The 20,476-nt window shown below is 34.9% G+C and overlaps 1 pseudogene; it reads right to left on the bottom strand.

Annotated features, from left to right (window-relative positions):
• Positions 1-3,691: 3,691 nt before the first annotated feature.
• Positions 3,692-20,476, bottom strand: part of LOC110292447 (heterogeneous nuclear ribonucleoprotein A1-like) — a 182,456-nt pseudogene continuing 165,671 nt past the window's right edge.

Genomic DNA, 20,476 nt, shown 5'->3' with positions numbered 1-20,476 from the left:
GTTTAGTACTTACAGACCTTTGCACAGCATGATAAGTCTAAGATATAAGAAAGCAATCGAGAAAAAAAAAAGCAATGCATTTCCTTCATTCCCTTGATTTCATTAGGAAGACACAGAGCAATGCCATCTATGAGATCATGCTGATAATTCCTTTTCTTTGGTTGTTCCTCAAGCCATTCTCTGTCCTTGCACAAAGACCAGTTTTCTTGGTTTGTTTTTTGGTTTTTGTTCTTTTGTTTTTGTGTTAATTTGAGAGCAGATAGGCAATCACTTAAATATTATTTCAGAGAGTTTGACTTGTTTTGTGAAAGGAAAAGATCTTCTTAAAGAATTTTACATTAGAGAATGGTCATGACAACAAAAATAAAGTCCATACAAGAGGAAGTTTTAAGTGTAAGAGTCCATCAAAAGGAACTGAGGGTTACTCAAAAGAGAGGGATACTGGAAAACATAGATTGCCTTACCATTTCCAAATCCCCAATGTTGAGCATTCTACCCTATCTAGAATGAATCAGTGCTCATTGAGCTGACTTATACTATTTTAAATGAGAGAATAATATTAAAAATAGCCATCCAGAAACACCAAGTAGAGTCTAGTGATACAAATAGATTATACAGACACAGATAGATAAAGAAACAGATACACAAACAGAAACAGAGACAGAGACAGAGATACAGATGCAGATACAGATACAGATGATACAGATACAGATTCAGATACAGACGCAGATACAGATAGAGATAGAGATACATGATACATATAGAGATAGAGATACAGAAACAGATACAGAAACAGATACAGAAACAGAAACAGATACAGATACAGATACAGATACAGATACAGATACAGATACAGATACAGATACAGATACAGATACAGATACAGATACAGATAGATACAGATAGATACAGATACAGATAGATACAGATACAGATACAGATACAGATACAGATACAGATACAGATACAGGTACAGGTACAGATACAGATACAGATACAGATACAGATACAGATACAGATACAGATACAGATGATACAGATACAGATACAGATACAGATACAGATATAGATATAGATATAGATACAGATACAGATACAGATAGATACAGATAGATACAGATAGATACAGATGCAGATGCAGATGCAGATAGATACAGATACAGATACAGATACATATACAGATACAAATAAGAGCAGATAAGGGCTTCCTTTTGATAAAGAACCACTCAGGAGAAATGGTTTGAAACTGAAACAAAGCCTGTTTAAGCAAGACATGATTAGATCTTGGTATAGATTTAGTAATGGTTGAGCATTGTGTCTTTCCCATCAATAGATGGTTGAAATTTATTCAGCCACAAAGTCAGAACAATTAACTTTCTCAAAATTATTTACTGTGTTGTGTATGGTTTAATTTTTTTCATACACTACATCTACTTTAGTTTTTTTCAAAGCTTTTGACAGTTTATAGCACTACATTCAGACTTAAGCGTGAAAGTTGTATTCACATGATATATTTCCACAGTTAAAAAATCAGAAATAAAACAATATGGGATTACAACCGTGGCTTTGTGTGAATTTGGTCTCTGCTGGGTGACTGCCTTTGTATCAATTAAGTGCATATTATAGCTTCCCAGTTGGGTTGCCCATCTGCTCCTCATAGAAAGCAAAGCCTCCAAAATCCCTGGCTCTCTTCCCTAACAATTAGTCCCCTATATGCTTTTTATTTCCATGTCGCACAGCCTTGCAAAGGTGTGAGATGCAAAAGATTTTTGCTGAAATCTTGCCTAAGCATTCACTGACAGATCAACAGTAAACATCACTACGGGAACTTACATGTTTCTGTAAATGATACACATTTCTCTTTCTTATTAGTTATCTAAATAAAATATTATTATACTTCCAGGCTTAAAATAAATGATGTGTCTAGTAAGAGATTAACTTTATTAATAAATTTTCATTTTCTACCCTAATTTTCATGATATTCAAACATGAGTCCTCTAACCAAAGAGACAGTTTACTGACTCAGTCCTGTCATCCCTCCCTGTGTTCTACATGTTTTCTACTTACTCTGAGATTATTTCTTTTCACCCCAAGCCTGTTTTTATTGCCTTATAGCATTTTGCAATGTGGCAAAAATAAAACCAAACTGGAATTATTTAGACCAAATAATAGAGTGGGTTTCTAGGAAGCCCGAGGCAACCTCAGTTGTTTGCATTCAGAAGATGCCACTAGGGAGAGCCAGTTCAAGAAAAGCATCCTTGTGAAACAGGTGGTTGGGAATCCAGCATTTGCGGATACTAAGAATAACACATTAAATCACTATTATTTGGTCATTAAATAAATGTATATTCCTGATATATGCTCCCAACATTGATGTATTTATTCTAGTTCCTTCCTGTAGTTCGAGTCAATGACATGCAAAGGAATAACTAATTGAATATTTAGTGCTATTAAGTATCCATTTAACATGAGAAAAAAATGCAGATGGGAAATGGAAGCTGTGATCTTACTGTGAAGTTAAGTGCAATCTCTTCTTAGAAAAATTTTCAATAACAGATATTATTTGATGTTGCTGCAATGAGCAAAGATTAAACTGGTATCACAGAGAGCCACAATGGCAGTGGTTTGAGAAAAATAAGGGAATGTAACCTCTTGACTGTGACAATTCAAAGCTGAGAAAGAGGTCTGAAAGATGCATAAATTCTCCTATACCCAATAGTGAAGGAAGCTGGCCCAGAAAGGAAAGCTTTATTCCAAAAAAAAGAGGATGGAATTGTGACCAGTGCAATGTCATCACTCCCATTGGCTAGCTGCTTGTTAATTTTTAATCCCATTTATAAGACAATATTTCTCAAAGACATAACAGAGGTGCCTTTCAAACAAGCTATATGAGATGACTTCTATTTAGATCATTCAAAAGTTCAGTTTTCCAACACACCATTTCAGGATCACTTCCAGGGCCTTGGAGCTTGGGATATTTTACTCCAACATCAGACACATGCTTTCCAGATTCCCATTTTCCCACAGTGCTGCTTTCATTCCCGAAGCTTCTTCTTTGTTTCTTAGCTCTAACATCATTTCAGAATTACCTTTCCCAGGAGACCCCATATTAGGGTTGCTTCTCTTTTTACCATATTAAAATTTTATTTATATTAGTCGTATTATCATTACTTTTTGTTTGTTTTATGCTTACTGTAAAGAGACTGTTTTTGTTTCTTTGGGTTTCTCTTTTCTTCCTTCCTTCCTTCCTTCCTTCCTTCCTTCCTTCCTTCCTTCCTTCCTTCCTTCCTTCCTTCTTTCTTTCTTTCTTTCTTTCTTTCTTTCTTTCTTTCTTTCTTTCTTTCTTTCTTTCTTTCTTTTAAAGATACATTTGTTTTGCATCATGATCAGACTATTACATTTAGCAATCCACAGCATGGGTGAAAAAAGGTCTACAGTAAAATCTTTTGTTGGGATGTTTTACTCTTTCCACAGAACAGAAACCAAAATCACCTGTTATACAATTAGTAACAAATACAGTCCTGGAGCTTTTGCCCCCACACATGAGTATTGTCTAAAACATGTCTTCTTTGTAGCAGCTAGGCTCTGCCACCACTGTGCTTGGCTAAATTCAAAAACCTGTTGTAATCTGTAGCTTCTTCATCACTTTTCTAGCTCTCCCCTCCAGCTAAGCTTTGTTTTCTGGCTGTAATTAGAACCTCTTGTCGCTGCCATGGCTACTACTGTTGCTGGAACCTCCTTAGCCACCTTGGCTTCACGGTTTAGCAAAGTACTGGCCTCTGCCACCATAAAGGCCAGAGCTCCTGCCTCCAAAGTTTCTTTCCTTTATCAGTCCAAAATTTGAAGACTGACTGTTGTAATTGTCAAAATCATTGTCACTTCCACCCACCTCCAAAATTGTTTCTGTCGTTGACAAATCCATTATAGCCATCCCCACTTCCACCATATCCACCATCACCATGCCTGCCACCAAAGCCACCATGACCACTGAGGTTCCCTCCTCGACCAAAATTGTCATTGCCATCAAAACTGCCTCCATGACCACACCAAAGTTTCCGGAACCACTGAGACCTCTCTGGCTGGATGAAGCACTAGACATCTCTTGCTTAGACAGAACCTTTCTTACTTCACAGTTTTGGTCATTCACAGTTTGGTACTTCTGAATAACAATCTTATCCACAGAATCATGGCCATCAAAGGTAACAAAAGCAAAGTCCCTCTTTTTTTCACTGTCTCTGTCAGTTATGATTCCTATCACTTATTTTCCCATACTGCTCAAAATAATCTGGTAGGTGATGTTCTTCAGTGTCTTTTTTTAATACCACCAACAAAGATCTTTTTCAAAGTTAAGTGGGCACCTGATCTCTGAGAATCTTCTCTTGACCCAGCCCTCTTAGGTTCCACAACTCATCCATCCACCTTGTGTAATCTTGATTCATGGAAGCATCCACTTCCTCCAAAGTGGTGTATGGACAAACCCAAAGCCTCTGGATCTCTTGGTGTTTGGACCTCTTACCACACAGTCAGTTAGTGTTCCCCATTGCTCAAAAAGTCTAATATCTCAGACAGCAGGGTGATGAGAGTCTTCAGTGATGCTTCCTCAGCAGCATCAAAGAGCAGACAGGAATAAGATAATAACATGCCCTGGGTTACTCTTTTCCTGAGACAACTTATAGAAGATTTATGGCAACTGCAATAATAATCTTTATTAGTTCTAATAATACTTTAGAGTTCCCAACATAAGACTAGTTATCAAATGCATACATAATGTCTACAATGTCTTTTTAGAATGGGTTTTGTAAAATTAATGTCTGATATATTCTGAATATCTTGTGAAGAAATTAAAGGTAATACACAGATGACGATATATCCAAGGTCATAGGTGACTAGCATCACAAAGCTCTGCATTTGACCTACAGGACCATAAAAGAGAGGATCACACAGTGAATAGAGTTAAGTTACAGTTGGTCACTTCACTTTGAAATCTAGGCAGTCTCTTGGTAATAGTAAGGTTTCCTTATATGCCATTATTATGCTTAGATATATTATGCATTCTAATTTCTATTATGATTCTATTACAGATAAAATTTTCTTATTTTATACCATACACATTTCCTTTCTGAATAAAACATCATGAGATGGAATCCAGTATTTGTTAGCCTGAAAACTAAGGATAAATTCTAATATTAATTGGAAATAAATAGCTCTTCTCAAATCATAAGTATTCTTAAAATCATTAGTCCAAAAAAGAAGAAATTTAACAAACATATCAGAATCTTAGATACGATAAAAGTAATATAAATTAAATATACAATTTAAAATGTGTATTATATACATTGGCTATGTATATTTCATTCTTACTTTCAAAACAACTACATTTAATGACCAATGCACTAAATCTGAGCACTTTCTTTTCAATATTACCTTCTTACAATCATATAATTTATTCAAACTATGCTTGCCTCTCAGACCGAAGAGAATAGTGTTCATATTAATAGCAGTGGCCCCTACAATTTCTCAGGACTGCTAGGTAAAATCTCTAGAAAGGGGCAGGGTGTCTCTCACATGTGAACTAGTTCATACCTCTGACCAACTTTAAATCGAGTTTTTTTTTTTTTTTTTCTGGAAATAAACCCAATGCATTATTTGTTTTATTTTGTTTACTACTTTAATTGTGTATGATTGTGTGTGTGTGTGAGTTGCATTCCTGTTTGTGTGGCAGTGTGTGGGTAGTAAATCCATGTATAAGCGAAGGCTTTGCCAGAGTCCAGAGAGGGGTCATATTCCCTGGAGATAGGATTGCAGGCAGTTGTAAGTTGGATGATGTGACAAGAACCAAGCTCGAGGTCTCTGCAAATGCAACAAGCATTCTTTTTTTTAATTAATTTATTTTTATTAGATATTTTCTTTATATACATTTCAAATGCTATCCTGAAAGTTCCCTATACCCTCCCCCCATCCTGCTCCCCGCCCCACCCACTCCCATTTCTTGACCCTGGCATTCCCCTGTTCTGGGGCATATAAAGTTTGCAATCCCAAGGGGTCTCTTTTCCCAGTGATGGCCGACTAGGCCATCTTCTGCTACATATGCAGCTAGAGATGCGAGCTCTGGGGGTACTGGTTAGTTCATATTGTTGTTTCACCTATAAGGTTGTAGAACCCTTTAAGTCTGCTTTCTCTAGCTTCTCTATTGGGGGCACTGTGTTCCATCTTATAGATGTCTGTGAGTATCCATTTCTGTATTTGCCAGGCATGGCATAGCCTCATATGAGACAGCTATACCAGGTTCCCTTCAGCAAAATCTTTCTGGCATATGCAATAGTATCTGGCTTTGGTGGCTGATTATGGAATGGATCCCTGGGTGGGGTAGTCTCTGGATAGTCCATTCTTACATCTTAGCTCCAAACTTTGTCTCTGTAACTCCTTTCATGGGTATTTTGTTCCCTATTCTAAGGAGGAATGAAGTATCCACCCATTGGTCTTCTCTCTTCTTGATTTTCTTGTGCTTTGCAAATTGTATCTTGGGTATTCTATGTTTCTGGGCTAATATCCACTTATCAGTGAATGCATATCTAATGACTTCTTTTGTGGTTGGGTTACCTCACTAAGGATGATATCCTCCAGATATATCCATTTGTCGAAGAATTTCATAAATCCATTGTTATTAATAGCTGAGTAGTACTCCATTGTGTAAATGTACCACATTTTCTGTATCCATTCTTCTTGAGGGACGTCTGGGTTCTTTCTAGCTTCTGGCTATTATAAATAAGGCTGCTATGAACATAGTGGATCATCTTTGAATATATTGAATATTAGTCCCTATCAGATTTAGGATTGGTAAAAATTCTTTCCCAATCTGTTGGTGGCCTTTTTGTCTTATTAACTGTGTCTTTTTCCTTACAGAGCTTTGCAATTTTATGAGGTCCCATTTGTTGATTCTCAATCTTACAACACAAGCTATTGCTGTTCTGTTTAGGAATTTTTCCCCTGTGCCCATATCTTCGAGGCTTTTCCCCACTTTCTCCTCTACTAATTTCAGTGTCTCTGGTCTTATGTGGAGGTCCTTGATCCACTTAGACTTCTTTATACAAGGAGATAAGAATGGATCAATTTGTATTCTTCTACATGATCACCGTCAGTTGTGCCAGCACCATTTGTTGAAAATGCTGTCTTTTTTCTACTCGATGGTTTTAGCTCCCTTGTCAAAGATTAAGTGACCATATGTGTGTGGATTCATTTCTGGATCTTCAATTCTCTTCCATTATCTACCTGTCTGTCACTGTACCAGTACCATGCAGTTTTTATCACAATTGCTCTGTAGTACAGCTTAATGTCAGACAAGGTGATTCCACCAGAGGTTCTTTTATTGTTGAGAATAGTTTTTGCTATCCTAGGTTTTTTATTTTTCCAGATGAGTTTGCAAATTGCCCTTTCGATCTCAGTGAAGAAATGAGTTGGAGTTTTGATGGGAAGTGCACTGAATCTCTAGATTGCTTTCGGCATTAGTCAATACATCACATCTTTACTTGATGATGTTTTATATTAGGACACTTTGGACATCAAATGATTTCAGGGAACAATGAATGATATCTCTGTGTGTGTCCTATCCTAACCAAAAGTTCCCAGTGAGTGACATTGTGATTTAATTAATAAATCTACCACTACTAAGTCAGTATTAATAAGAATCTAGTTTTATAATAGAGAAATACATAGTTTTTCCTTGTATGTTGGCATAAATAGGTAAAACATTTGTGTAAGAACTTCATGAATCCATCATTTTTATTAGCAGATTAGAACTCCATCCTGTAAATGTACTACATTTTCTGTATCCATTCCTCTGTTGAAGGGCATCTGGGTTCTTCCCACCTTCTGACTATTATAATTAAGGCTTCTATGGACATAGTGGAGCAAGTGCCCTTATTAAATGTTGTAACATCTTCTAAGTATATGCACAGTAGTGGGATATCTGGGTCCTCAAGTATGTCCAATTTTATGAGAAACCACCATTTCCAGAGTGGTTTGACCAGCTTGCAATCCCACTAACAATGGAGAAATGTTTCTCTTTCTCCACATCTGTGCCAGCATCTACTGTTACCTGAGGATTTGATCTTAGCCATTCTGACTTGTGTGAGGTGGAATCTCAGGATTGTTTTGAAGTTCTTTGACAGATGGATGGAACTAGAAAACATCACCTTGAATGAGGTAACCCAGTCATAATAGAACACACATAGTATGAACTCACTGACACGTGGACATTATCCCAGAAGTTCAGAGTCCTCAATATTCAATTTATAGACCACATGAAGCTCAAGAAGAAGGAAAAGCACAGCATGGATACTTTGGTCCTTCTTAGAAGGGAGATCAAAATACCCACGGTAGGAGTTAGAGAGACAAACTTTGGATCAGAAACTGAAGGAAAGGCCATCCAGTGACTGTTCCACCTGGGGATTCCAAACCCAGACACTATTGTGGATGCCAACAAGTGCTTGCTTTCAGGAGCCTGATATAGCTGTCTCCTGAGAGGCTCTGCCAGTGCCTGACAAGTACAGAAGTAGATGATCATAGCCATTCAGTCGACTGAGCACAGGGTCCCCAATAGAGGAGCTATAGAAAGAACCCAAGGAGCTGAAGAGGTCTGCAACCCCATAGGTGGAACAACAGTAGGAACCCCCAGAGCTCCTAGGGATTAAATCCCCAACCAAAGAGTACACATGGAGGGACTCAACACTCTAGCAACGTGTAGAGCAGAGGATGACCTTGTGTGACTTCAATGAGAGGAGAGGTCCTTGGTCTTGTGAAGGCTCAATGCCCTAGTGTAGGAGAATGTCAGGACAGGGAATTTTGAGTAGGTAGTTTAGTGATCAGGGGCAGTGGGGATGGGATAGGGAGGTTTTCAAAGGGGAAAAGAGGAAAGGGGATCAAATTTGAAATGTAAATAAAGAAAATATCTAATTAAAGAGAAATCTTTGTGTAACTGCCCAAAGATGGAGTCAAATATCAATTCTTAAAATTTGGCTCTTTTCCTCTTATTTAAAGTATATTTTCCATGCAAATAAGCATCTATAATATGTTACATTTTCCTTATCACATAAAAATTTGTTTTAAATAGTAAATACATCATGGACTCACAGAAAGGTTTTATTCAGTGTATCTGCCATCTATAGAAAATTTCTTAGCAATTTGTTGAGGGTAAATTATTGAGGTCTTGAAATATATATTTTACTTTTAGGTGACACAAAGCATTTTCTAGCTTTGGATTTAAAAGTCTTATCATAGCTGAATGATGAACCATACATTTTTTTCTCATTGGAATCTTTGGTTGTTAAACACTTGTTAAAAGCATAGAGAAGGAAATATAGGGTAATTCTGATGACTTAAGGAAGAGTAACATTCAAGGAGAAGCAAGGCAAAGGAACTAAATTTGAACACAATTTAATTGACAAAGTTTATCAAACTTGAATAAATCTTTGAATCTGTTGTGGGAAATTTGAAAGTCCCAGAGCCTCTAACATGTCTTGTTATGTCAGAATGATAGGAGTGAGGCTCAGGAGTCATGGCATTAATGACAACATATAGACAGTACTGAAAATCACAATAACACCTGGAGTAAAAAGTTTGTATATAATCTTCCAAAACTGCAAGGGTTTAAATAATTCCTTTCAATGAGTGTGAATATGATTTCACTATAATAAGTAAACAAAGTCTGAATGGGGGAAGCAACATTTTTTTTTATCCTTGACAATTTTGACAAACTCATTGCAACATTACCAAAAGTTATATGATATTTGCATAGAATCCTAAAGGCTGAATTAAAAAGGCTTGAAAAGGGCTGGAGTAATAGCTCCCAGGTAAAGAACACTTGCTGCTGTTGCCGAGGACCTGTATTCATTCCTCATCAGCCACATGTGGCTCACAATAGTCCATAACACAAGGCTCAGGGGATACAATGCCCTTCTCAGCTCTGCAAGCACCAGGCAACACATGGTGCACATACATAGACTTGAAAACATTTTAAAATGCTTACCATTAAAGAAAAAAATAAGTCTGTACTACCAAAAATAAGACGAAGTAGCAAACAAGATGATAATTAAGGTATACTTTCCATTCCAAAATTCAGTGATGTTCAGTCAAAATTTGGGGAAAAAAATAACATATAACAAAGTCTTCTGTCTTAAACTATAAGGAGCAATAAAAATTAAAAAAATAAATTAATAAATAAACCACATTAAGTTCTTATTAAAGAATTACATACTTTATGTTTGTTAAGAAAGTCCTCTGCTAGTATTTGAAGACCAGATGTAAGCATGCATGTTCCTAAATCTATTTATTTTCTTCATGCAGATGGAAGACATACTTTGACTTTCAATTAAATATTGAGAGTGTAACTAGGTTTTGTGTGTTCAACATTAACACTAAGACTATGACAGAAATGGACATTTCCTTTTGGGATCAACACTAACCATATGATTAGATTCATGTGTTGAGATCATAAATAGTTTTTCTAAAGATTTATTAGTATCTTTGCAACCTGCTTCTTATTTTCCAAGTAATTATCCTGCCATTGTAAAACCTAGTGAATTTCAAACATACTTTGAGGAAAACATATTAATGATCCATCAATATCAAGAAAAAAGTATTATATAAAATATTCCAATACTTGTTGCTGAAATTCAAAATAATCATAACCGAAATGTTTCTTTCAATTTGGCTTTATGCTCCACCAAAGCTGTGAATTACTTTTAATATTATTTCATTCTTTACTTTTAATATTATGAAAATGTGAGGAATTCCAGATGTTCTTAAAATGTTAGCAACAACGTTAAGCTTTCCAAGTGACTTCTATCTCACATTTTATATTTAATGTAAAATGGCATAAATAAAAGTATTTAAACACATAAAGATACATAGTACATAGACTGTTAATCTTAGTATTTCACTGTATATTTATTTCATTTTATTGAACATTGAGAAAGTATGCTAACATTTTAAACATAGTTTAGAGCATATTGATAGATCTATTCTTTATTGTATGGAAGATTAGAATCTCCCTATGGAAGAATAGAGCCAAAGTACTTAAGGACTTTATGCATTCTGTGACTGAGCTGCTTTCCTGTGATATCTAACCAGGTTTTGAACAACTCACTCTTTTTTTTTTTCTTTGTGTCTTAGTGTTTTTTTAAAATTTTTTATAATTTATTTTAATTAGGTATTTTCTTCATTTACATTTCAAATGCTATCCCAAACATCCCCCAGACCCTCCCTCCCCCACTGCCCTACCTACAAACTCCCATTTCTTGGCATTCTACTTTGTGTATAGTAACATGAAATCAAACAAACGTATAGATTTAAAAAGGACTTGGTTACATTGTACATAATACATGTTGTATTTTCTGGTTTTGATAAAATAATAAAGAAGAAAGACTAACATATATTCAAAATAATGCTGTATGGCTTCTCTATGAGCTCCTGATAGGTGCAGAAGTACATGTGTTTGCATTTACTTTACATATTTATATTTCCTAACTCTATCTTTTCAGAGAACCAATAAGCAAAATTATGCTGACATAAAAGAGAACAGCTCATGCAGAATTGTGATTTCTAGAAGTTGTTCTTTAACACACAATTTCTGGGTCAGAGAATATTGTATACTAGCTTGGAATATCTACCACGTAAGAAGTTCTGCATGTGTTCTAGAATGAATACATGCTGAAGGATGGCATAAGCCATTACAATTAAATACACATTCCTCAAACAGAACTGTTCAAGCAAGCAAGTAAATAAAGACTATATTACATTACAGCCTCAAGAATACAACAAATATCTCTGAAACTGCAGTGAAAGACATAAGAGTAAAACAAGGAATACAGAATAAAAGAATGAAGTGTAATTTAGTAGAGTGGTAATTATTACATTCAGATGAATAAAGAAAAGTAAAAAAAATCACTAAAACAAATAGTAAATATATAGTAACTATATACTAATAATTATCACAGAAAACCTACTAATCATTGAAAAAACAGATTGTATAAATTTGACAAGGATTTTTCAGGGTATGTATCTCAATGTTTTTACTAATAACAAAAGAAATGCAGTAATTTTACTGTAAAGAAAGCCAGCATATATACTTTTAATAAAGCTATAGAGGTTAGTGTACTGATGAAATGTGTATTTCAAGATACCAAGAACCACGTAAAATGAGACACTAAGGAGGACACAGACTTCTCCATGTAATGATTCTGTGAAAGATCTGTAACTCAGATCAGTCATGTGACATCAAGCATCTCAAATGGAGATGAATTTACCAAATGACATCAAAATATTGACATTGCTTTAGAGGTAAGATAGACAAAAAGTCGTTGGACCTAAGAAATAAAACCTCAACCAATGCAGGATCCTGGATAGAGTCCCGAAAGTTTGAATAATAGTGACAAAATTTTAAACTAATATTTTATTTAATTCGTAGATTTTAAGCAGCTAATTTTCAGTTTTCTTGTGAATTTTATAATAATTTTGTGTTTTGTACATAATTTATTATTTGGAAAATCAGATGTAGTAATACAAACATTGCCTAATTTTACAACTTTTTTTATAAGCATGGAATTATTTCAAGTCTAAACGATAAAAATAGTGTAGATTAATGTTTTTTATAAATTTAAAATAAAGCTTAACAATCTTATCTTTATCAACAAAGATAATGTGTTACATTAATTTAAATGTAATGTTTTAACAACAACAATAACAACAATATTAAAATATAGAAATAATAAATGATGAGCTAGTAGAAAAAAATGAGGTATGTTATTTCATAACATAAGAATTAGTAAAATTCCAGTAGTCTATGGTTTTATGCTCAGAGTAAACATTTTAAGGTATGGTAGAAAGAGTCACCTATTTACTTAAAGAATAATTTACTAAGTCCTAAAATAAAAGGGAAAAAACATTATACCAACAGCTATCAACATAATGTGATTACAGATTTAAAAGCAAATGGTCTTTGGCAATTTCTTATGTTTCTTTAAAAAATAGTTTACAACAAAAACAGTGACAGGATCTCATAAGGTAGATAGCATTATTTGGTTCTGATACTTGTATTATCAGGACCTTCAAGATCTGCCTTACTGCTTTTATAATAAAAAACTACATAAAATTATATTACACTGTTAAGTTATTTGCTTTTTATTATTATTGCTTTTATTCCCCTGAAAGCATGTGAATATATTTTGTTTTCACTTGCATATTTGAATATTTGGTCTATGAAAGGTGTTTGAAAGTAATTTTCAGTTGGTCACAAGTAAGTTTCCTCATGTCTTGGTCTTACAAAGACATGCCTCAGTACAGGAGAATTCCAGGACCAGGAAGCAGGAGTGGGTGGGATGGGGAGCAGGGCAGGGGATATAGGGGGGTTGGGGGATAGCATTTGAAATGTAAATGAAGAAAATATCTAATAAAAATAGTTATTTCTCAAAACAAAAGGCTTTACCTGGTTGTTTTAGATTCCATGCACAGACACAGTCCAGAAACAAGCCTGTTGCATTTAATTACTTCTGTTTTCATCAATAAATAGCTGAGTGAACACTCAGAGGAGGTGATGAATTAGACTTAGTTTCTTCTTACTGGAAACAATTTATTTTCTTGAGAGTACACTACAAGAGCCAGAGAGATGTTTTATTTAATATTAGAACTGATATCCCAAGTTCTTAAAGTACAGTCATACTTTAAAACATACAAAACATAAATTTCCAGATACTTTATATTAAAAATAGCCCAAATGTTTTTTGTATTTCAAAACAGTTCTCTAAATTAATACAAACATAAATGCATTCTATGGATAAGATATCATGAATATGAGCATGAATTGTAGAGTACAGGAAACTTTTTATTCAACTTAATTTGAAATTAAAAAATGATTTAATAAAGAAAATATTTTAAATATCAACAATGAAACAAAAATACTCTGCCACTTGGAATGCAAGGGACTTTTGTAATAGACACAGAATTACTGATAGCATGACCAGTGTTAGTAACTCTAAGTGTGACATTGATAGGCAGAAAATTTTTTAAAAATATTATTTTTAAATAATTTCAAAGACCCAAATTCTTTTATTCAAGACTTACTTACTTTGCTTCTGAAACTTGTTAGCAAAATAATAATTATTGTTTCATATTTCAACAAAAGTATCATGTTATATCATGTTACCTTAATGTTTCAAAAGGGTGAAAAATTTAAACTTATTGAAGAAAAGTAAATTCTGTTTTATATCATAATACCATATTGAAATTTGCTTCTATGAAGACCTTTAAGTTTAGCTGTGATCTCTATAAAAATGAATAAATAGTATCTGTACATCAATGTTCAAGCACTTACCTATGAAATTTTGGAATAGGATTATTGCTGTGCTCCTAAGAGTTAGTGAAAAAACCTGCCTACACATTTCTTTGAAGTTCATTTGTGATGAGTAGTATAGAGAAAATAAAATTTTGGATTAAATTTTTTTTCATGTAAGTAAAAACTTCATTGTAACTTCATGGAAATTTGTTCTAGTAGGTGTGAGCCCAGATTGAATATTTAATTACTCATTCAAGCCCAAAGTCAGGATATTTATCAGTTTGATTTCCTTTGTCCACTCTGCTTGTGCCTGTCTCTCACATAGCTGCTGCAGGCACATCCCAGTCCTTTCTAACATCCTCTCCCCATTCTAGGTACCTTGAGGTTGGAAACTTCACTGTTGCTTATTTTATTTTTTCTAAAGTCGAATTGCCGAGTCACAATTGTCTTTAAAAATAAAATTAGAACAGCAAAATTAGACATACATTTTAAAATGACTAGTACTAGGAATGGACTAGTACTGCCAAGAAGATGAAATAGTCCATTCATACCATGAAATGGTTTGTTAATTATTGATAAGATTAATACAAATATATTGTAACATTTTTAATTAAACAATATAGAAAGAAATCCTTTAACATTTTTCTGCTTTAGTAGCACTCTTGTAAAAAATTCTTAAAAGGAATTGAAAATTAATTATTATCTTACTTTATATGATGGTAGGATATTATTTGTCTAAATACATTAATTTTTTTCCCCGTGAACAGTTGAGGTTATTCACAGAAATGAGCATGTTGCTGATGACCCATGCTTTACTGTTTTCAATTATTCTTTTCTGACTATCTTTAAAATCAAAACCTTTGGTTTAATATTTTCTAAATTTTAATAATTTCTAAATTACACCATCACTAATATTCAGGCAGACAACATTCAGTTGGTAGCTTAATGCAGGTAATAAAGGAAGAATGTATGGTGAAATGAAGTATAAGCTTGCCATACCTTTGCTCTCTGTCCTTTCTTTACTAAACAGTAGTGGTACAAGATTCCAGTTTGTGGTCCTGTTGTCCAGTGAATGAGACTGATGTAATCTCTTCTTGTTGGAAGATGATCAGAGCACTGAATACACATACAATGAAATGAAAATGTACACACAATCCATTAATCCCAGCAAGTGTGAGTTGAACTATCCAGAGAAGAAAGGGTGGGAATAAGTTTATTGGTATAAAGGGACTATCACAGATGACATACAATAGGAACAGAGGTGTTATTGTTCTTATAGTCCTTTTGGTGAGCCACTCTTGCTTCGTGATAAAGTTTGAAATGTGACAATATGCCTCACAAGAGCCATAAACTATCAAAATCCCCAGTGCCAGGTATGAGGAATCTTTTTAAAAATGGTTGGTCAGGGTAGTCTAATTGACTCCCCAAACCATATACACCATAGATGTAGCTGTAGGCTAGGCTGCCTCTCAGTTAAAAAGAAATACTTATTGTGAAGGACACTGCACACTTAGTACACAAGACTGAGATCTAACCTGCAATTTTTCCCTTGGATCTAACTTCTATGGCATCAGAAAATACTATGCAAGTCACCAATCGAGGAAAGCATTGTACAGTCCTATCGAGCTGTAATATAATGCACAACAGTGACCAGCATGACATGGTGTCTGGAAATGTGCTGTACATGGTTCTTAAATGTTGGTTTTAATCAACAACTGTCTAATTAGTACGAACACTTAACATGAGGAAAATAATGCTCAACACTGTTACGTTTGACTGTTTCCTGAGACTAATGAAGGAACAGGCCTAAGAAAGAGATCTGTTCTTGCTAATTTGTTAGACTAGAATAACTGTTTACTATATTCGAAATTATATCATTATATCCAGAGGTAAGTGTACCCGGACCTATCACCCCTCATCAAAGAAGCCTCTCTTTCCAGCAAATGAAGTCTATCACAAAAAATTAAAAGTACACAAAATGACTAGATCAATCTCTCATAGGATCCCAGACCCAATGATGCATGTACATCAGTGCATCATGGAAGATTGGATTGAAATATTGTAAGAGCCAGATTACCAGGAAGACTGCTCTGAAAAAGTCTTTGCTGGAAATGTTTACATAAACCATACCAGAACAATGGCAATATCAATAGACATGCTAATGCAGGAGTTGGAAATTTTTATGGAGTCTCGCTCATAGATAAAGACATGCAGGCTTAAGAATTAATGACTGCTGGGAGCAGAGAGAATTAGCTTTTCTCAGAATGAGTCTTCTTATTGGCTATGCAATACAAATATACAGACCATATATATAAGATATATATGGGATACACACACACACACACACACACACACACACATTTATGATAAGTACTGGCTAGTTTTGTGTCAGTTTGACACAGCTGGAGTTATCACAGAGAAAGGAGCTTCAGTTGAGGAAATGCCTCCATGAGATACAACTGTAAGGCATTTCCTCAATTAGTGATCAAGGAGGAAGTCCCCTTGTGGGTGGGACCATTTCTGGGCTGGTAGTCTTGGGTTCTATAAGAGAGCAGGCTGAGCAAGCCAGGAGAAGCAAGCCAGTAAAGAACATCCCTCCATGGCTTCTGCATCAGCTCCTGCTTTCTGACCTGCTTGAGTTCCAGTCCTGACTTCCTTTGGTGATGAACAGCAATATGGAAGTGTAAGCCGAATAAACCCTTTCCTCCCCAACTTGCTTCTTGGTCATGTTGTTTATGCAGGAATAGAAGCCCTGACTTAGACAATATATTTCACATCTATATGTGTGTGTATATTTGCATATATGTATACAAACATATATGAAATAAATCATTAGGTTGTTTCTATAAATTGTGATTTATTTAAACAAAACAATTGATAATTTTAATGATTGGGAAGATATTACAGGGGATAAAAAGATGGTGTTTGGGAAGGACTAGAGGAAGAGAAAGGAGGGGTAATCGATATATATAGTTCTATTTTAATTAAAATGAAAGAGACATCACAATAGAAACTAATATGTATTTGAACATTGCATTTGGTGTGAATGTTAGGAAGTATGGAAGACTTTTTTAGTAGAGGTTAAAAGTTCTGCTTTCTTCTCACAATGTTTGCCTCTGTTTCTTGCCCCATGTAAATTGACACACTAGTATAGTCAGGATTAGTAGCAAGCCAGAAGTAGCAATTATATCTAGGTAGAACAACTGTCTAATTGATTGAGAACTCATCAGAAAGGGTTGTGATAGACTTACATTTCTTTCCTTTTAAAACATTTATTTATTTATTTATTTATTTATTTATTTATTTATTTATTTACACTTTAGACCCCATTCCCCTCCTAGTACACACTCTAACTGTTCAACATATCATACCTCCTCCCCACCCCCTGTCTCCACAAGGATGTTCCTACCCCCACACTCTCACCCCTCCCCCTCCCCACTACACCTCTAAACCCCCTAGGGCCTCCAGTCTCTTGAGGGTTAGGTGCATCTTCTCTGTCTGTACCCAGACCCTGCAGTCCTCTGCTACATATGTGTTGGAGGCCTCATATTAGACGGTGTATGCTTCCTGGTTGGTGCTCAAGTGTCTAAGAGATCTCAGTGGTCTAGGTAAGTTAAGACTACTGGTCCTCCTACAGGGTCACCCTCCCTCTCAGCATTCTCAGCCTTTCCCCAATTCAACCACAGGGGTCCATTGGTTGGGTGCAAATATCTGCATCTGAATCTTTTCAGCTATTTGTTGGGTCTTTTAGAGGGCAGTCAGGATAGGTTTCTTTTTGTGAGCACTCCATAGTCTCAGTAACAGTGTCAGGCCTTGGGACATCCCCTTGAGCGGGATCCCACTTTGGACTTTTTGCTGGGCCTTCCTTTCCTCCGGCTCTTCTCCATTTCCATCCTTGTAATTCTTTCAGAGAGGAACAATTATGATTCAGAGTTTTGACTGTGGGTTGGCAACCCCCTCTCTCCCTTGATGCCCTGTCTTTCAAAGCCTGTAGGTGGTTGGATGTCTCTTACCTTGCTGCTATTTTCTGTAACTCTTACAAGCAAATCCCTGGCTACAGTATTTGGTTCAGAACTAACAGGTAAATATGTAAAATTTTATTATCTGACATTTTTTGTTCTCGTTTTGGCCCAGCTGAATTCTACCCTGTCAAAATTCTACTCTGTAGCATGGCTAGGCTTCCACCCAGTTTGCAGTTTCATCACTGGGTAAAATAGAATTTCACTCATACAAAATGAAGGCACAATACAATCTATTACACATATAAGACCACCCACTATAAAAGTTAAATAGAATAATGAAAACCAAAGACAAAATGGACTCAGAAATTCTATGAATTAAAAAAAGCTGAGACTCCATAATGTGTTAGCTAGAGATGACACACATTTTTTAAAATAAATTTTTATATAGGCATATACTTCAGGAAAGAAGATGGGTCATAAATGTAGTATCTGAGAGAAATATGAGTATTCTTTAAGGCTATAGGAGTATAATATTCAATTCCATTCCCTAAACCTGGTATTAAACACTTTAGGATCTAAAAGTAGCATGTTACCTGATGTGATGGTATATTGACACACTTTATAAATATAAGTAAAAATATATTCCTTTTTCATAAAACAATATGGCAAAGTAGACAGTAGATCAATTGAAGATCTGAGTGGAATAAAACTATGAACTAAAAATGGGAGAGACCTTTCAAAATATACTTGCAAACCAATGTGTAAGTTTTTATACATGTATTAACTATACAATATGAAGGTTTTAATACTTTAGACAAAAGTAAACCTTGGTAAATAGCAACAACCTCCACTCACCAATTTATAATGTCTAAAATACATAAAACCAGAAAAATGATAGGAAACCAACAAAACATAAAATATAGCATGAAATAAAAAACAGTTAAAATAACAATATATAAATAAACATACATACACAGGTTCAAACTCACTAACGTATAGAAAATAAGTTAAATGACATATAAACATAAATGGAGATTGTAAGAATTTAGGCTGATGGATAATATGGAATGTTGCAAGAACATGGAGATACAGAAAGCTGCATCTAGTGCAGGAAGTATGTAAGCCCTTAGCCATCACAGAAGGCACTTAGGGGAAACTTTTATCATATAGTGTGTGCATAACTTAGGACTTAGGCTTTTCCTGATTTTTATACTATATGTAAAACTCACAGAGACATCATTAAATAATTATGTAAATAACTATGGGCACAGATTTCCTGTCAGTTTTGTTATGATGGGAACAGAATGGATCATCTAGGGCTGCATCACAACAGTGACAACTGCTGCCAAGCAAGACGGTACTACCTACAATCCCAACACTGGTTCTCAGAGGGACTAAGAAAGGAGGACACATAAAGCCAATGGAGAGCCTGGGATAGAAAATGAGTTTCAGAGGAAGTGGTGCTGCAGAATAAAAATGGGTTGAAGAAGACACAGAGAGAGAGACAGAGACAGAGACAGTGAGAGGAGAGAGGAGAGAGAGAGAGACAGACAGACAGACAGACAGAGACAGAGGCAGAGACAGAGACAGAGACAGAGAGGAGAGAGAGAGGAGAGAATATATTATATATAAATCTACACGAATTCATTTAAATTAGAAATTTATAATAGAATCAACTATTATTGTCATTATTATTTGCAAAAAGTAGGCTCGTCAGACACAACAAAAGAATTCACACTGAAATATCACGGTGGCCCAGAAAGAAGTCATTTCTAGATTGGAGAACAGAATAGGTTAGTAATTCATAAAGCAAGAAATCTTACAAGTCAACTGAATGTTGATTAAAACATATTGAGATGAGAATAAATAAAAACAATGCAGGACAAAAATTATATGAAAGAACATAAATAAATATTACCTAAATGTGCAGAAAATATTTGAACATCAATACAAATGCATTCTGCATTTCATTGTATCTTATGTGCCATAAACACAAGGTAACAAGAACAGCTCTCCTGTGAACAGAAAGAATTATGCCACTCCTATTCTTCCAAATAGCTTTCATTACCATTTAACTATGATCACTAAATATTACACATATTTTTCTTTTTAAAAGTGTTTTCATGCTTTCAAAATAGACCCGTAACTATTTTTCTAATTATAGTTAATTTTATATGAATATCTTATA

This window comes from Mus caroli, unplaced genomic scaffold (assembly GCF_978045245.1).
Source record: "Mus caroli unplaced genomic scaffold, Mus_caroli_1 scaffold_6, whole genome shotgun sequence".
NCBI lineage: Eukaryota > Metazoa > Chordata > Mammalia > Rodentia > Muridae > Mus > Mus caroli.
This window is presented reverse-complemented; position numbering and strand designations above follow the sequence as displayed.